This window comes from Furipterus horrens, unplaced genomic scaffold (genome assembly GCF_987537825.1).
Source record: "Furipterus horrens unplaced genomic scaffold, mFurHor1.1.pri manual_scaffold_6, whole genome shotgun sequence".
In the NCBI taxonomy this organism is placed as follows: Eukaryota; Metazoa; Chordata; class Mammalia; order Chiroptera; family Furipteridae; genus Furipterus; species Furipterus horrens.
In genome coordinates, this window is record NW_028327176.1 from 12,577,427 (window position 1) to 12,593,940 (window position 16,514).

Here is a 16,514-nt window from a genome sequence, read left to right on the forward strand (position 1 = left end):
CTGAGAGGAAGAGATTTACCCCCCAAGTCTGCAGCCTGTCTAGGCAGAGGCGGGCGGGGCCTGCAGACCCCGCCCCAGGCCGGCTCCTCCCAGTTAGAGCCCCAGAGCCGGCGGGGGCGGGGGCTCCCTACCTAACCATCCCACCCCCAACCCCATACACACAATTACACCCAGGCTCCGGCCTCGGCAGCACCTACGAAGGGAGTGGAGGGAGGTCCGGTGGGAGCGGGGATTGAAGCCCACAAGCCTTTACATTTAGATGGGGGTGGGGTGGGGTGGAGGGGGTAATAGGTATTTACAATGAAATTCAAAACCAAATGAGGGGAAGGGAGGGGAGGAGAAAGAAGTCAGAAAATAAATACCAGATCTAGAGAGTTAGCAGATCTAGAAACTGGTGCTGAAATGGAAGTACTGGCGTGAAGGAGAAGCCTTCGTGGGGGCCCTCCAGCCCTCCCACTAGGGCTGCAGTTAGGGTCCGTGTAGGTGGCGTGTGTAGACGCAGAAGTGGGAGGACTAAGGAAGTCAGTGTAGACCGCGTGAGAGACTTGGCGGGGAGGGCCGGTCAGTGGGGACAGGCAAGGCTGCTGCGGCCTGAGCAGGGGCTGTTAGCAGAGAGAGGTCGCGTGGACGCAAGCGGGTCAGTGCGACCAGGAAAGTCCACTGAGGGAAGTGGAGTCCAAAGAGGGCCAGTGGTCAGGATCTGCAGGACCAGCCGTGGTTCCAGAGATCTGGACAATTCTTGCTTATTTCCGAGGCTGGAGTGTCAGAGGGAGGGCGGAAACTGAACGGCGATTGGACTTTTCGTTCTCAAACTTTTCTGCCAGTTTCCTCAGGTGTTGGGAGCAGGCGGAGAGCCCGCCTCGGTTCAGTCCCCGACCCTGGGCCGGCGGGGCGGGTGGCCCGGGCCGAGCAGCCGAGGCACGCGCCTGCATCTGCTGGCGCGGCCCCCGGACCGGCGAGCCAGGAGCCACAGCAGGGGGGCGGGGGCGGCGGACGGACGCGGACACACCAGCCGGCGCTCAGCCCCGGCCCGGCGCGTGGCTGCGGGGGATCCCTGGGGCCCGGGTAGCAGCGCCCTATGCCCGGCCGGGGGCGCCCCGCCTCCCCTGCCCGCCACCCCCGCCCACTCGGGCGCTGGTGATTGGCTCCGCCCGCCCCTGGCTGCGCGCCGGAGCCCGCCTCCCTCGCAGCTAAAGCAGACGGTCCCCGAAGCGGAGAGAGCCAGAAGGGAGCATGGTCCCCGCGCCGCGGCCGCGCCAGCCCCCGCGCCGCCGCCGTCCCCGCCGCCGCGGACCCAGCTGCAGCTGCAGTCCCGGCCCCGGTCCCGCAGCGCCCGCCAGCAGCCCCGGCAGCCGCCGCGCCTGAACGCAGCCCCCGCCCGGAGCCCGAGCCCAGAGCCCGGAGCTAGCCCAGCCCCGCGGCCGCCGCGGCTGCGGGGAGAGGGCGGGGGCGATGCTGCCGGAGCCGCCGCCGCCTCGGTGAGAGCCGCGCCGCGCCGCGCGTAGCCGCGCAGGCTGACAGGCGGAAGGACTGACTTCCCTCGCCGGGCATCCTCCCCGGGCTGCCGGGAGGCGGCGGCGGAGGAGGAGAAGGAGAAGCGGGAGAAGGGAAGAGCAGGAACGCGAGGAGGTGGACCTGGATCCGTTTTTCCCGGCCAGGACCCGAGCGGCCCCAGCTCCCGCTCCCCGCCGGCGCCGTCTGCTATCCAGCAGCCCTCCTGCGCCCACCCGCGACCCCCGGCTCTCGACGCGCTGGGCCGGGGCCGGAGCCGCGCGGCAGGAGGTAAGAGCCAAGCTAGAGCGCCACGGATGCGGCGCTGGGGACCCGGGGTCCTGGCCGAGTGCGGGGCCGGGCCGGGCTTGGGAGCGGGGCCCGAGAACCCGGAACGCTGGGCTCGGCTCCCGCGGTGGCGGCGGCTCAGGAGCCTCCGGAGTCTGGACTCGCCAGGCTGCAGGAGCCCTTGCGCCTGCGCTGCTCCGGTGGGAAAAAAACGGGGGAAAAAAACTTCCTGCTCCCGGGTGTGTATGCACGGGGGCTGCCCCGGGCCAATGTCGTGGTGGTCCGGGATGCTGTGGGCAAGTGACCCTCGGCCTCGGGGCAGTCTCCTGGCTGGGCCCGGCTGCGCGGGTCCTTCTCCAGGCCACCTCCCCCGAGAGGCCCAGGGCCCGGGCCGGGCTTGGGGCCAGGAGGAGGCACCCAAGGGCTGGACCTGGGGGTGGGGGGCGGCCGCGCACCCTGCCTTTTGGGAAGATGCGCACCTCTGTGCAGTGAGAAGCCAGGTTGGGGTTTCTGCCCACTCGCGTCCTCAGACCCCGCAGTTTGGAACCGGGTCTCTTTACTCAATCCCAAGTAACTTTCGACGTAGAGGAGCTTGAAAACCATCGGGAGGGGTCCCGCACAGACCTTGTTGTGACTCCCCCTTCCCTTAACACCTTGTGGGTGCTGCCGTGTTGTGGAGCAAAGGAGAGCTTACGCGGATGGTGAGGACGTGGTGTCAGGTGGGGAGGGGTTGTTTATGTGTGGGATAGTGTGGACCGGAGATGTGCAATGTGGGAGAGTAGATGCGCACCCTGACTGCCGCGGGGGGTGCGGGGTTGTGAAAGGCTCACGTCCGAGTCTCCCGGGCCTGGAGGGGGCCGAGGGTTGCTCGCGGTCGGTCGTAGCGCCGGTGAGGGCTCAGGTCATCCCAGACTCCGGGCCCCGAGGGAGGGGCGCGCTCGGCCAGTACCCGGAGAGCACAGCCGAGAGCCGGGGTGAATCCGAGGCAGCTCGGGTCTGCGCTAGCTGGCGAAGGCGGGGACGCGCTGCCAGCCTGCTGCCGCCGTCACGCAGGAGGGGATGGGGGCAAAGCTCCAGTCTCTGATGCCTGGGTCTGCCAGCTGAGAAGCCAGTTGCCATTCCTAGGCTCTGGAACCCAACGGTAGACTCGGTCAGCTGGCTGGCCCTCCCGCGGGTCCCCAGGGATGTTGATGGGCGAGGAGCCGCCGCCTCTGCCATCACTAACGCTCTGCAAAAGCTCTCCTCCCTCCCTGCCGTGCTTGCGCCACAGCGCGCCCCGGGGCGAATCGTGGACGCAGGTATTTATGTAGCATTAGGCGAGACCTTGGCGCTGGAGGGACCGCGCCGCTGAGGATGTGGAGCTGCGGCTGCCCGCGAAACTTCCACTTCGCCAGCTCAGGGACTTTCAGGCTCCACTGCTGCAGACTCCAGCCTCTAGTCGACTGAGTTATGCTGGGATTTGGACTCCTCTTACCGTGACAGGTCTGTCCTGTTTACAGCTGTCTTTACCCTAATTTCAGCCTTTTTAAAGTCATCTGTCTAGTCCCTATGGAGTTCTTGCCTTGCCTTGTAGTCTGATCTGTAACTCAGTCCTGGGAGGGCAGAGTTAAGGAATTATTTTGATTTAGGATGAATGACAACAGACTGAATTGGCACACTTCATTCCTGATGTTTAAAAAAAAATTGTATCGGGGGTATGCCGAACTAACTTTTTCATTCTTTCGGGGAGTGCTGGTGAACAATTATATAGGTTGTTCATCTTGACACTGATAAGAAACATCTGATAACACACAGGTGATACAGTATTCACCTGGCTGGTATGGTTGTATTTGAGTGAGTCATATTCTAGGTGCTTATACATGTATGGAGTTGTGTGCCACTGGTGAACATAGACTTGGACCCACACATGGGTCTCCCTGCACTTGATTTATCATCCTACTATAAAATCAGGGAACTATTAGCATATGTGCCCTTAAGCTCTATATGAATTTAATGGCATTTAAATTGGTTTATGGGCTGATGCATTTAACTAATTTTAATAACTTTTCTGCACAAGCATCTAATAAACCATATTTGTCCACGATTAAGAAAAACATTTTCTTCTGTGCCGTCTCTCCCATCTCTACCACAGTTAACAGAAATTTATAGGTCTCCAACTTTCATTTGCAAGCAACAATCCAAACGAAATACCTGGAGTTGTACTAAAATAAAATATCCTATGGTAGCCATGGTAACAAATAGATTAAGGGTTATTGGTTTTCATCTGTGTGTGATGGGGGAGGAATCTAGTGTTGTGTCTTTTTAATTATGTTTCTAATGAGCAGTGGTCATACTTCAAGTACTCGGTGTAGAAGATAAGCAACACTGAGAATTCCGTTTTGTGAGAGGTTTATGGAACAAAGACTAGTAGAACCCAAGAGAATGACTTCCGCTAACTGTAGCTCCTCATAACCAGAAAGCAAATGGATGAAACCTTTCTTGTATTTCAAGTAGATGAGAATTGAGTCAGTTCTTTTAAGATTTAAAAAAAAAAATGTAGTTTGCTTTTAAGCTCTTATTAAATGAACCTTTTAAATCCAGCTTCTGTTTTCTAGGAATAAACATGTTAGAAGCGTGGATGTTGGTGGGGATTGGGTGTTGCGGTTGTTATCCACACCTGTCAGTCTAAGTGAGGCGTATCATTAGGCTATTCAGATCTTGCCTATTTCAATATTCATGCATTTCCATGGTGATCCATTCCATCTTTGTTTACTTAGTCAACCTGATAAATCTTTGGCATCAATTTCAGTTGTGCCATCTTTTTTTTTTTTTTTTTTTTTTTTGCTTACATTTATCAATTGATTTGGCTGCAAATCATTCTCATTTAAAGCATTTCCTTTCTTCCTTTCTAGTTCCCAAAAGTTTATACTGTTCCTCATTAACACACAGTTATAAAGGGGTTAACTTTTTTTAATAGACCCAAATAGCACCACTGATGCTAATGTCGTGTTTTAGCATCTCATTTGATGTGTGTGTGCGCATTGGTATTTTTTTTTTCTTCTTGCAGGCTTACAGTAAAGCTGTCTCACTTTATGGCTCAGAGACATCAATCCAATCCAGCAGACTTGACTAAAGCTTTTCCTTCCTTCCTTCTGTCCTTCTCCCTTTTTTTTCTTTTTTTTCCCTACCCCATATGATTGAAGGATTTTTTTTTTAATGTTTTCAGTTATATCTGGCTCACACTGGTTTTAGGACTCTGTGTATTGGAATGGGCCTGTCTTCTATGATCTTTTCTCTTCCAGTAGTAGCCAAAGGCAGAAGGTTCTGGAGCACCAGAGGATTTTTCAAGTGCAGTATATGTTTAGTCACAGCATAGAGTATCCCTGGGATCATAGTAACCTTGTAAGTTCACTGAACAGGCAGTTTTGCATAAAGCGAGTGATGATTTTGTTCACCCGCTTTCAACTTTGCTTTCTAATGGTGCAGGCCCATGCTAATCACACCCTGTATACTTCAGAAATATCAAGGCAAGCGTTAGTACGCTGCTGACTTATTAGGATCAGGAGAAGTAATTGGAACACTTAAGTTCAAAGTCAGATGGAGAAATGGAATTATTACCAACGTTGTGATTCTCTAATCTGTCAAGTAAGCGTCTTCATGGGTGTCAGGGGAGGAAGAAACACCGTGAATAAGAAGATCCAGGCAACAGCGGCGGCTGAGGATAAACCAAGGCAGAAATGACATAGGAAGACTAGAGAACATGAAATCTCTTTACAGACAGAAAAATCCCCTGTAGACCCAAGTGTTTAGAACGTGGAGGAATTTTGTAGTATCTGCAGAAGATGTCCTTTGTTATTCCTCAGGAAATCAGGGGTCCTAATACACACACACACAAAAAAAGATAGTCTGTAACAATCTCTGGAAAGTACTTGCATTTGAAGAAATTTTACTGTAAGAATGGTCCTCATAATTCTAGTTAAGAAGGAAAAGTGTGTCACGATTCTTTTTCTTTAAGATTTTTAAAAATTTATTTTTACAGAGAGGGGAAGGGAGGGAGAAAGGGAAAGAAACATTCATCAGTTGCCTCTCATACATCTCTCATATGCATCCCAACCAGGGACCAAACCCACAACCCAGGCTTGTGCCCCGACTGGGAATCGAACCAGCGACCTTTCGCTTTGTGAGACAGCACCCAACCAGCTAAGCCCTGCCAGTCAGGATGTATGTCAGAATATCCTACGTGCTCGTTGGATCAGAAATCCTGAGATCAGGACCACTATGAAAGCAAAGTCAGCGGTTCTACCTGTGACAGCTACATGCTTACTTTCCAAGTCCTAGGTCAGAAAGGTCTGAACTGTCTTCAAGAAAATCCCTGGAAAACAGGAAAATTGAGGCTGCATATTAAGATGAGGCAAGTTGGAAGTAGTAACACTGTTATTCATGAAATGAACTGGATGGTCTTGGGGCATTTCCACCTTTAGGGTGAGAGGGGAGGATTTCTCATTTTCCACGAGAGAGTATCTGCATGAAATTCAGATGGTTCAGAGACTCTTCACTGCAGCAGCTGATGGATCAGAAGCTAGAACAGGAACGGTCCAGGATTGTTACAACAGGGGGTCGACTTTGGGCCAAGGTCTCCACTCCCTGATCATTTAAAGGCTGCCATTGGCCCTACAAATGTCACTTTTTAATAATTATTTCATAGAGTTGAAAATTTTAAGTCATTGGTTCTCTTAAGGGTATATACACATACATATGCAAACATATATTCTATCACTTTTATTTCTTTGTTTAAATTGTAGCTTAAATATCCACATAAACATAAAATTTACCACCTTTACCATTTTTAAGTCTACAGTTCAGCAGTAGTAATATTCACATTCTTGTGCAATGGATATCCAGAATTTTTCATCCTGCAAACTGAAACTCTCCACCCATTAACCATCGGCTGCCCATTTACTCCTCTCGAAGCCCCTGACAAGCACCTTTCTACTTCCCTTGTTTATGAATTTGATGACTTTAGATGCCTCACATAAGTGGGATCTTACAGTACATTATTATGAACATGGGTGTGCAAATATCTCTCCGAGGTCCCACTTTCAATTCTTTTAAATATATACCCAGGTGTGGGATTGCTGTATTCTAACACTATACGCTAACGTATTACATGGATCCTCTGTTGAAGGGATTTGATGAAAATACAGTTCACAGAACACAGATCAAGAATGCAGTGGATGTGACTGACATTTGTTCTTCGCCCTCCGTGTGTACATTGGCTCGCACATCTCTCCAGTCTCTCGCGCTTTGCTCTTAGGGCTTGCGGGAGTCGCTGTGACATTGCTGAGTGGGTAAAGGCATGGGGCTCAGTGTCAAAGCTGAAGTCCAGTGTCTGGTGCCTGCTAGTTATGTGACCTTGGAAAGACCCTTGATCTCAGTCAGCTTCAGTTTTTGGTTTTGTTATTTTTTTCTTTCTATGAAAATGGAGGGAATAATCGTGGCTGAGATAACCCTGATAAAACCTGTGTGACAGTGTCTGGCCTGGGAAAGTGCTCTAGAAAGTGCTCTAGAGAGGAGAGCCTTAGGTGAAGTCGTGGTAATAGAAGAGGCAGCAGCAACACTGGAGTCTCAGGAACTGTAGACACCCTTCCTGTTAAATTAGATCATAAACGTTTTTATGGTGTGCCCGAGTGTGTATATGTTGTATTCTGTGAGCCTTGTTATCAGGACTTACTCTGAAACGCCTAAGAGATTTGCATCGCAATTGCAATAGTTAAAAATATGCTTGAGTGGATTTGATATATGAACTTTTAATTCCATTTTTAGTATCATAATTTTAGAGTTGATGTGGATTTTAGAGGTCAGCTAATCCACCTATTATTCACTCACCAAATCTATCTTGAGCCCCAATAATATAATAATAATAATTAATAATAATAGCTTCTAGTTATGGCTGCCCACTCTATTTTAGGACTTTACATATATTACCTCTAATCCTCATATCGACCCTGTGAGGTAGGGATGGATAATCTACATTTCACAAATGAAGATGAGACTCAGAAAGGTAATCTACTGGCCTGAGGCCACAATCTAGCCATGTTGTTCAGCTGGGTTTGAAGCCAGATCCATCAGCTACCAGTCTGGCTGTCTTGTCTTTTCTTTTCCGTGTGTGTGTGTGTGTTTCTGATACTCCAGACTAGGTCTCCTTGCATTGGCACCACTTCACATTGCCTGTTATGTACCAGATACTGCCCTGTTTGTGCCAATTAACATTTTAAATAATTCTCTTGGGGGGAAGGTAAGCTTAAATAAGAATATTTACCAGATCCGACCAGCATTCATCGTGCTTCTGGATTTGCCCACCTGCTTCCATTTACTCTGGTTCCTAGAAGGCTAATGAGGAAAAACTCTTAGATGCTTGGAATCACATCTGTTTCCATACTGAGGCAGTGTAATAAATAAGCAGCGAATTAAAGAGTAGAAGCAATGTACAAAGGATTAAGGTTATATCCAGGGATGACTGAAGACTGATCTGGGCTTGTTCCGTCTTCAATCCCCAGTGCCTAGCACAGACCTCTTTAGTAAAAATGTTTGCCTGGATAGGTTAATGTCCAGAGACAGTGTCGGCTGATAGACATCAAAGCCTATGTTTTAGATTTTTTTTTTTTTTTTTTCATTCTGTGGCTATGTACTTATCTGTTCATGGTTTTTCATTGTGTGGAATTTTAGGTGCTATATTTGGCCGTATATTGTTAAATATGCTTGTTGATGAATTCTAACTAATCTAAATGGAATCTTCTAGGATTTATGACTTGAGACTTTGAAGACTAATTTTCTTGGAGCTTCTTCATTCCGGTGATAACTTGAATCCATTTGACACTTTTGAGAGTCGACACAAAGTTCGTCCTTCATATCACGCTTACTTGCAAGATATTGTCCCTGCTCAGATTTTCAAATTTTTGGTATTGCACAAAAGCATTGTTTTAAATAAAATTAAGCCCCTCGAAATCATATGGATTACCATGAAAGGGCAGGAACACTATATTTTCCAACTTCGGTCTTGTATTTATTCTTTAGATAAGTTGTTGGTGTTGTTTTTGAGAAGGGTAGAGGGTGTGAATGAAGGCTGGAGTTTTAACTCTTGCAGCCCTCGTTCGGCCAAGAAGTGACTCCTTCAGCATTAAATCCCCGGTGAGAAAGGCGTGGTGACAGTACCTGTGACCAACCCTGTAAGTAAATGACAGCACAGGCAATGCCGGGCGAGGGTTACCCTGCAGAGGGGTGGCCATCCCTGGGCTGGCGACAGCCTTCCTGTGGGCCTGCCTGTCCAGTTCCACCACCGCCCCCTTCCTTCCTCCCAGGTTGTTTCTGCCCTACAAAGGTAAAGTCAGGTGTGAGGCTTCCTTTTTCTTTCTCTTTTTCTTTTTTTTTAATGTACTGTTTTGTTGCATTAAAAAAAATTTTTTAAATATGTGTTTTGCTTTTAGAGAGACAGGAAGGGAGAGAGAGAAAGAGAGAGAGAGACACATCAATGTGAGAGAGAAGCGTTGATTGATTGCCTGCTGTACGTGCCCCAACCAGGGATCGAACCTGCAACCTAGGTATGTGCCCTGACCAGGAATCGAACCCATAACCCTGTGGTATATGGGACGATGCTCCAACCAACTGAGCCACACCAGCAAGGGCAAGGCTTCCATTTTCTTAATGCATCCCCACAAAACTCTTAGAAGCGTGGGGGTGGTGGGCAGTGAGCGAAGAACAGACAAGAGGACTTTATCTTTGTCTTGTGAAAAGCAAAAGCTGCAGCCGCTGTACTGAGTGAGAGCCGCAGGGTCTGACCTCAGGAACTCCATATCCATGTGGATTTTGAGGCCAGTTTATTGCAATTCTGCACTGTTTTTGACCTCTTGAGATATGGATACATTATTTTGCCATTGAATTCACTTGTTTGGTTGATGTGAAGAAATATAAGATGACGATGCTCTGATTCTGGCCTTCTGAATCAAAAGCAAGGGCTACAGCATTGGGGGAGTGTCAGCACCACATTTGGAAGCTGGGTTGGTAAGACCTGGAGGCAGCAGGCTTCGTGTGTGTGTGTCTGTATGCATCTGTATGCAGCCGATCTGGCTCACAAAGAGCCTGCTATCAGAAGAGCACTGTAATCTATTCGGTTCATGCTGTTCCAACCAGCTTTAATCATCACAACTTGAATAATATTCAAACTGTGAAAGGAACATATTTCTTGCTGAAGCCTAGGTGTGCCAAGTGGAAGTGCCAAAGCTTCTCAATTTACCAATCTATGGCAACACATTGCAAAAAAAAAAGGGAACACCTGGATTGCTTCATGCGACGTGGGGAAGCTGCCTTTCTCCACTATCAAATGGCACTAAGATTTTTAATTTCCCCCTTTCCACCCCAGAGGGAGAAAACGATTTTCATGGAAGCCATGCTTCATGGAAGTCACTGCCTCTCTTGTGAATTAAAGGGCTGTCTCCCCTCTGGCCCCAGGTATCTGACAGGGTCTGCCCTGCGCCCCTGCAGGAGAAGTCTGGAGGTACAGGATCTACGAGGCTCCGTGGAGGGAGGGGATATGGATTGTGTGACTTAAAAGCACCGGTGACTGGGACATGAGGGCAAGGTCGTGGGCAGCCACAGAGAGACTAAGAAGGAAAGTTGCCTGGGCTACTGCCTTACTAGGATAAAGACACACAACCTGTCACCCTGTGGCAAGGGCTCAGCCCTGGGTTTCTAGGGCCTGCCTCGTCCTCGTGCTCCCTCCTTAGCGTCCCCAGTGAGAAGGGCATCCCACAGCTACCTTTCTGCTCAGGTCCCCACCTAGGGGTATAAAGCTTGTCTCCTTGACTCTGCAGAAACTACACAAAGCCATCTTTGTCAGTGAGGATTCTTGGGGGAGGCTGCAGAGAGGGGTGGGCACTCACTGAACTGTGAAGTCACAATTCAAGAGCTGTCACTGTCAGCTGCTTTTATTCCAGGTATGTCTCCTAGGATATCTGCTCTTCAGAAACATTGTTTGGTATCTGGAATGGACACCTGGGGTGGATGGAGTCTCCTGGGTCTTAGGAAAAGAGGGAGGCAGTGGCCTGTCTCTCTGCTTCCGTGTTCCACGTGACCAGTGAGCCACTGGTGTGGAGACTGGTGTAGGGGATGTGAGATAGACATTTAGGGACTGAGCATGGGACAATGTGGAGGGGAAGACCTGGTTCTCAGTCCTGCCCAAAGTTCCGATTAAAACATATTTACTTTCAGCTCAACAACAAACACTCAGCCTGACTTAAAACCAGGTCAAGGACTTGAATGGATATTTCTCCAGAGAACATATATCAATAACCAATAAGCATATGAAAAGATGCTCAACACCACACTCATCATTAAGAAAATGTAAATGAAAACCACAATGTGATACCTCTTCACACCATTCAGATGAGTACCGTAAAAACAAACAGAAAATAACAAGTGTTGGTGTGGATATAGAGAAAATGGAATCCTGAGGTTGCTCATGGGAATGTAAAACGGTGTAACCGCTGTAGAAAACAGGGTGGCAGATCCTCAGAAAAATTACACATACACTTACCACGTAATTCAACAATGCTCCTTCTGGGTATGTACCTAAAAGGAGGGCTACCAGGACTTGGATAGATATTTATACACCATGTTTATCGCAGCATTATTCACAACAGCCAAAATGTGGAAGCAACCCAAGTGTTCATCAGTGGATAAATGGATCAATAAAACATGTCCTACACATGCAATGAAATGCTATTCAGCCTTAAAAATAAAGGAAAATTCTGAAACATGCTACAACATGGATGAACATGAGTGGCAGCATCATGCTACATGGAATAAGCCAGTCACCAAAACAGAGAGTTAGTGTGGGATTGATTCCACATATATGAGGGACCTCGAGTCGCACAATTCACAGAGACAAAGCTGAAGGACGGTGGCCAGGCGCTGGAGGAGGGCGGGGTGGGGAGTTGTTAATGGGTGCAGCGGTTCGGCTGGGGAGGGTAGGGCGGAAAGGGTGTGAAGACCCATGCTGCTGGCGGTGGCCCGACAGTGCAAACATACCTAACGCCGCTGAACCGCATGCTGAAGTGGTTAAAATGATGAGTTTTATGTTATATTTTTGCCCCGGTAAGAAAAAATGGACTTCTAAACGTATATTCCAAACCAGTTCTTCTAATGTTTTAAACAGTTTGCTTAGGGGGAGAAGAGGCCCTGCTTGAACAATGCAGCCGCTCTCACTGAGCGCGGGCTGTGCTCCTGGCCCTGTGGTGGACGCTGTGTCTGTTTCTTCTATTTGAGGTACAGTCGTGGAGGCAGTACAATAAAATCCACTGAGTTCTGGTGGTTGCATGTATCTGTGTAGCCACCATCCAACACAAAAAATAACACATTTCCATCACCCCAGAAAGTTTCCTTGTGACCCTCTCCAAGCAGCCTCCAACTGCTTCCTGGGGCCAATCAGCAAAAGTTAGCTTCGCCTGCTCTTGACTTTCCTACAAAATGAAATGTGCCCGTGAGCTCCCTGTGCCCGGCTGGTTTTGCTCAGTGTGTTGCGTCTGCCATGCATCCGTGTTGACACATGTCCCAGTGGTTCTCTCTTTGTCGCTGAGTAGCATCCCCCAGCAGGTTCCACGCTTGGTGCGTCCCTTCTCCTGTGGATGGACACCGGGTGGCACTGTGTTTGGAGGGAACCAGCAGTGAGGGAAGACGTTAGCTGGCCAACTGGGAGTGTCCCTGCACAGTGGGGACAGCATACAAGTTCTCCATACAGGGGGTTGTCCTGCTTGGCTGGCTGCACACCCAGAGTTGAACGGCCCCCAAGTAATGGCATTTTGGTAATTTATGCTAAAAATACGACATCCTGTGGGCCAGATACATGTGCTGCTGCTGGACAGATTTCTCTCCTGAAGGCTCATTACCTGGGAAGCTACGTTTCTATCCGGAGGCCACTTGCTGACTCTGCACTGGGGATGGGAGGTTGCTGGGTGGTCTTAGAGCCAGTGTCCCTGAGCTGTATCTGCACCATCTCCTGTTCAGGTGGTCACCTGCAGAACTGACTGAATGCCTATGGGGTAGGGTGTTGGGGGGTAGGGGCACCGCACTCTCCCCTCGGGGCAGGGCCAGGGTGGCCAGCCCCCAGCTCTATTCCATCCTCTCTGGGTTGGAACCTCAGGACTGGTTGACATGTTCTTTTCGTAGCCACGTCAGCACCTTTGGTCTGAGACAGAAGCGTGAACACGTCTTTCTTTACAGTTACTTTGCGCTCTGTTGTGACCCATTTTCTGGTGAGTCTGTAGTCTGACTCTGAGACCAGTGTCCCCATTTCCACATTCCTGGGCAGTGTCTCATCTCATGAAATAGGCCTTATGTGAAGAGCCATGACCTTCACTGCCAGTCAGGTCTGGGCTCAGCATCCTAGCAGGGCCACCTGGAAATGGTGAGATCTTAGGCAAGTTACTTCATCTCTTGGAATCTAGCGACCTCCTATGTGACACTAACAATAGCTTTGCTGCCCTATGTACTGCCTGGAACAGGCCTGCTGGGGCTTGGGGATAGAAGGGGAACTCCTGCCTTACAAGAACTCAGACAAAATTCATCTGTGTGAATGCTGAATTCAGTTGCTTCCCCAGTTTCCACATTCCTGGGCAGTGCCTCATCGCACGGCAGACAACACAGGCGGACAGTGTGTGCCTGACACCCCGAACTGTTGCCGCCGCATGGAGAGCGTGGAGCCTGACCAAGGTGGGCTGTGGTCGTTGGGAAGCCCCATGGAGTGAGAAGGATTTGGAGGACCCCCAAGGGCACGTGGATGTATGATGCCCTCCGTCCCTCCGTTCAGCAGCATCACTCTGTGCCCCTAGTCCCCTTCCCAGGTCCACCAGCTTCACATGTTCAGTGCAGCTAACAATCTGCTCTCCCCTGTGAGAGGTCATTGGAAGACCTAGCTTGGGCTTGCACCATGATTTCTAAAAGACACAGTGCTCTGAATTCCCCTCTAAGAGACGTCAGTGGTGCAGCTCAGGGGCTGCATGAGCCTCTCGATGGTGGCAGGTGCCCTCAACGGAGCCCGCAGTGTCGACGCTCATGGGACGGAGGATTGGAATGGAACGTGGACTCCCTCTCAGCAAGCCAGGGTCTGATGAGACCTCTGCCCACCGGGGACACAGGGAGCTACATCCCTGATGTGACTGGAGGGTAGGAAGCGTACATTGTTGACAGAGGGACTGTCAGCAGGCTCCAAGGAGCCGCTCTCCGGCCAGGCTGAGGCCACCCTCGGTTCCCCTCTCCACTCTTTCTGACCTGTTCAGATCCTGCCTGTCCTTCACGGCTTCCTCCAGGAAGAGCCCCCCCTGTGGGGATTACCAGACCCAGGTCCTCCATGTAACTGCTTCATAGGGTCCCCAGCTGACCATGTGCCCCTGGGGGGACTGACCTCCTCACCTTTTCATATTCCTTTGATGATTTTCCTCTTTAAGGGCCAGGCTAATGCTGGGCACATGTCACAGTGTGAACACGGAAAGCCCAGGGAAGGGGAATGCCAGCTCAGGTTTGCCAGACAGAGGCAGAGCTGAGACCAGAACCCTGAACCCTAGAACATGCAAGGATGGGCGGGAACAGGGAATCCACTCCTGTGATCCTGGTGCTGTTCCAAGCTGTTCTGAGTGGAAAAGTGCAAACCCTGTGGAATTTTCTCTCTGTGTGTTGCTTATTGTCTAATGGAAGTAGGGATGATTCCCTAAAACGTGTGCCTAGGTAAGAGACCACTTCAGCAGGATGTGAAATAACTGTGCATCCAAATCTGAGCCACAAAAAGATGATCTTTGCTCCATTTTTACTGGACACCAGACACAGATCTTTCCGGGAGACTAACCTGACTGCTGATCTTAAGTCCCTGGGCCCTGCGGGGTCTCTGGTCAGAGTCCAGCCTGTATTGGGCTCCCAGGTTTTGCCGGTGCCCCCACCCCAGTCCTCTTTCCCTCACCTGCACCCTTGGGTTTTTGTGGTCCCCCACCCCCACCCCCGGGCAGCTATAAGCTGCACAGCCTGGTGTGTCTTGGGAAAGCCTGTCCTCGGAAAATGTGTTTGGGTGCTCAGGTGGAGTTGCCGAGAGAGGTGACATGAACACCTTTCCTGGCCATTCTTCTGATCAGAAAACCACCAGGAAAAATACCAACCACTTCTTTGGCAACTGAGAACAAAATTTCTTAAGTGACTGACTTGATCACGAGTTTGCTTATTTGAGAGGATGGTTTTTAAGAAAGAAACTTGGTAAATTAAAAGAAAGCAGGGATATATTTACTATGATGTCAAGTATGTAAAAAAAAAAAAAAAAGAAAGAAAGAAAAACTGAAAATTTGCCATGATGTTAACAGTTGTCATCTTTCTACCTTTAAATTCTGCAGATTTAAAAAAATAATCAGCCTATTTTTCATAATGGGAAAAACAAACACTTGTTTAACAAGGCAAAGAAATTTAACTATAATAAGGTTAATTTTTGCCACCTGCAGTAAGTGTATATTTTGTGCATCTGCCCACAAAAATCTGATGAAACCATAAAAAGAGCAGACCATAACATGGAAGAAATTTTCAAACAACCAGTTTTTAAAAGGGAGAAAAGAACAAAATAGTTTCATATAATTCTATATCAAATATCCTTCACTGTGACTCCCAGACTCACCTTAAAGGAACAATTCTTTCAGGGTTCTCTTTCATCCTGGGGGTCCTGCAGGATCCAAGATTGGGGGGCGGGGAGGCTTTCTTCTTAAAGGCAGCTCAGCTAAAGAAAGCAGCCTTTAAAGCCGGCCTTGGTGAATGCAGTGGCAGCTTCTCAAATAACTGTGCCCCCAAGTGGTTGCTTGGACCTGTAAATTTTAATACTGCACTGGGCAAAAACTCCATTTAGTTTTTTCTATAAAATAAAGTACACATTTTTCATTTTCACCAATAACTTCATTGATTTGGGTATTTTGGGTATGTTGGCTGTATCCCATGTGGTATAACATTCAATGTCTCGATTTGATCGCCATCACCTTCAACAGGTCTGCCCGACCGTGGAGCATCGTCCAGCGAGAAATCTCCAGCACGAAACTTTGCAAACCACGTTTGTGACACATTTGCTCAGTCACAGCACCTTCTTCATACATAGCACAAATCTTTTGTTTTTTGCATTTCAGTTGCATTTTTACTTTTCTTGAAATAATAACGCATAAGACACCAAACACGTGACATATTTTTTTCCATCTTCAATATTCAAATGGCTACACAAAAATTCACCAGTTTCAATAAGTATTTTTTAAATGCACGCTGATATGACAACTGTCACAATACAATCTAAAAAAATTGTTTCAAATGAAGTATAAAAATAAATTAAAAAAAAAGAACTTTTTGGACAACTCAATACATCCAGCAGAAAGGTTGCAATTTACCAGGTCCTGGAAAGCAGGGTGACTATTTTTATCATCACCCAGAATCAGTTACAGTTTAATGCTGATGAAGACAATATGTACATGAGACAAAGGAGTCAGAAAGGGAGGAAGGAAGAACCCCAGATTACCGTGTGTGTGTGTGTGTGTGTGTGTGTGTGTGTGTGTGTGTGTGTGTGTTTCCAGTTGCAAAGGGGCCGGGCCAGAAGGGGTGTGGATGGCTGTGGGCAGAGCCCTCCCAAGATTCTGGGGACTTGGCTTCTCTTTCTCAGGAGCGCCCGCCCGTGCCTTTGAAGGCCTGATTCTCCACAG

General features: G+C 49.1%; 1 protein-coding gene across 1 annotated transcript in view; it reads left to right on the plus strand.

Moving 5' to 3' along the window:
* Positions 1 to 1,528: 1,528 nt before the first annotated feature.
* KLHL29 (kelch like family member 29) overlaps positions 1,529 to 16,514 on the plus strand; it is a 284,945-nt gene continuing 269,959 nt past the window's right edge. Inside the window, exon 1 of the mRNA XM_090280950.1 lies at positions 1,529 to 1,782. The gene's annotated coding sequence lies outside the window, so the exon portion shown is untranslated. The remainder of the gene's footprint in view (positions 1,783 to 16,514) is intronic.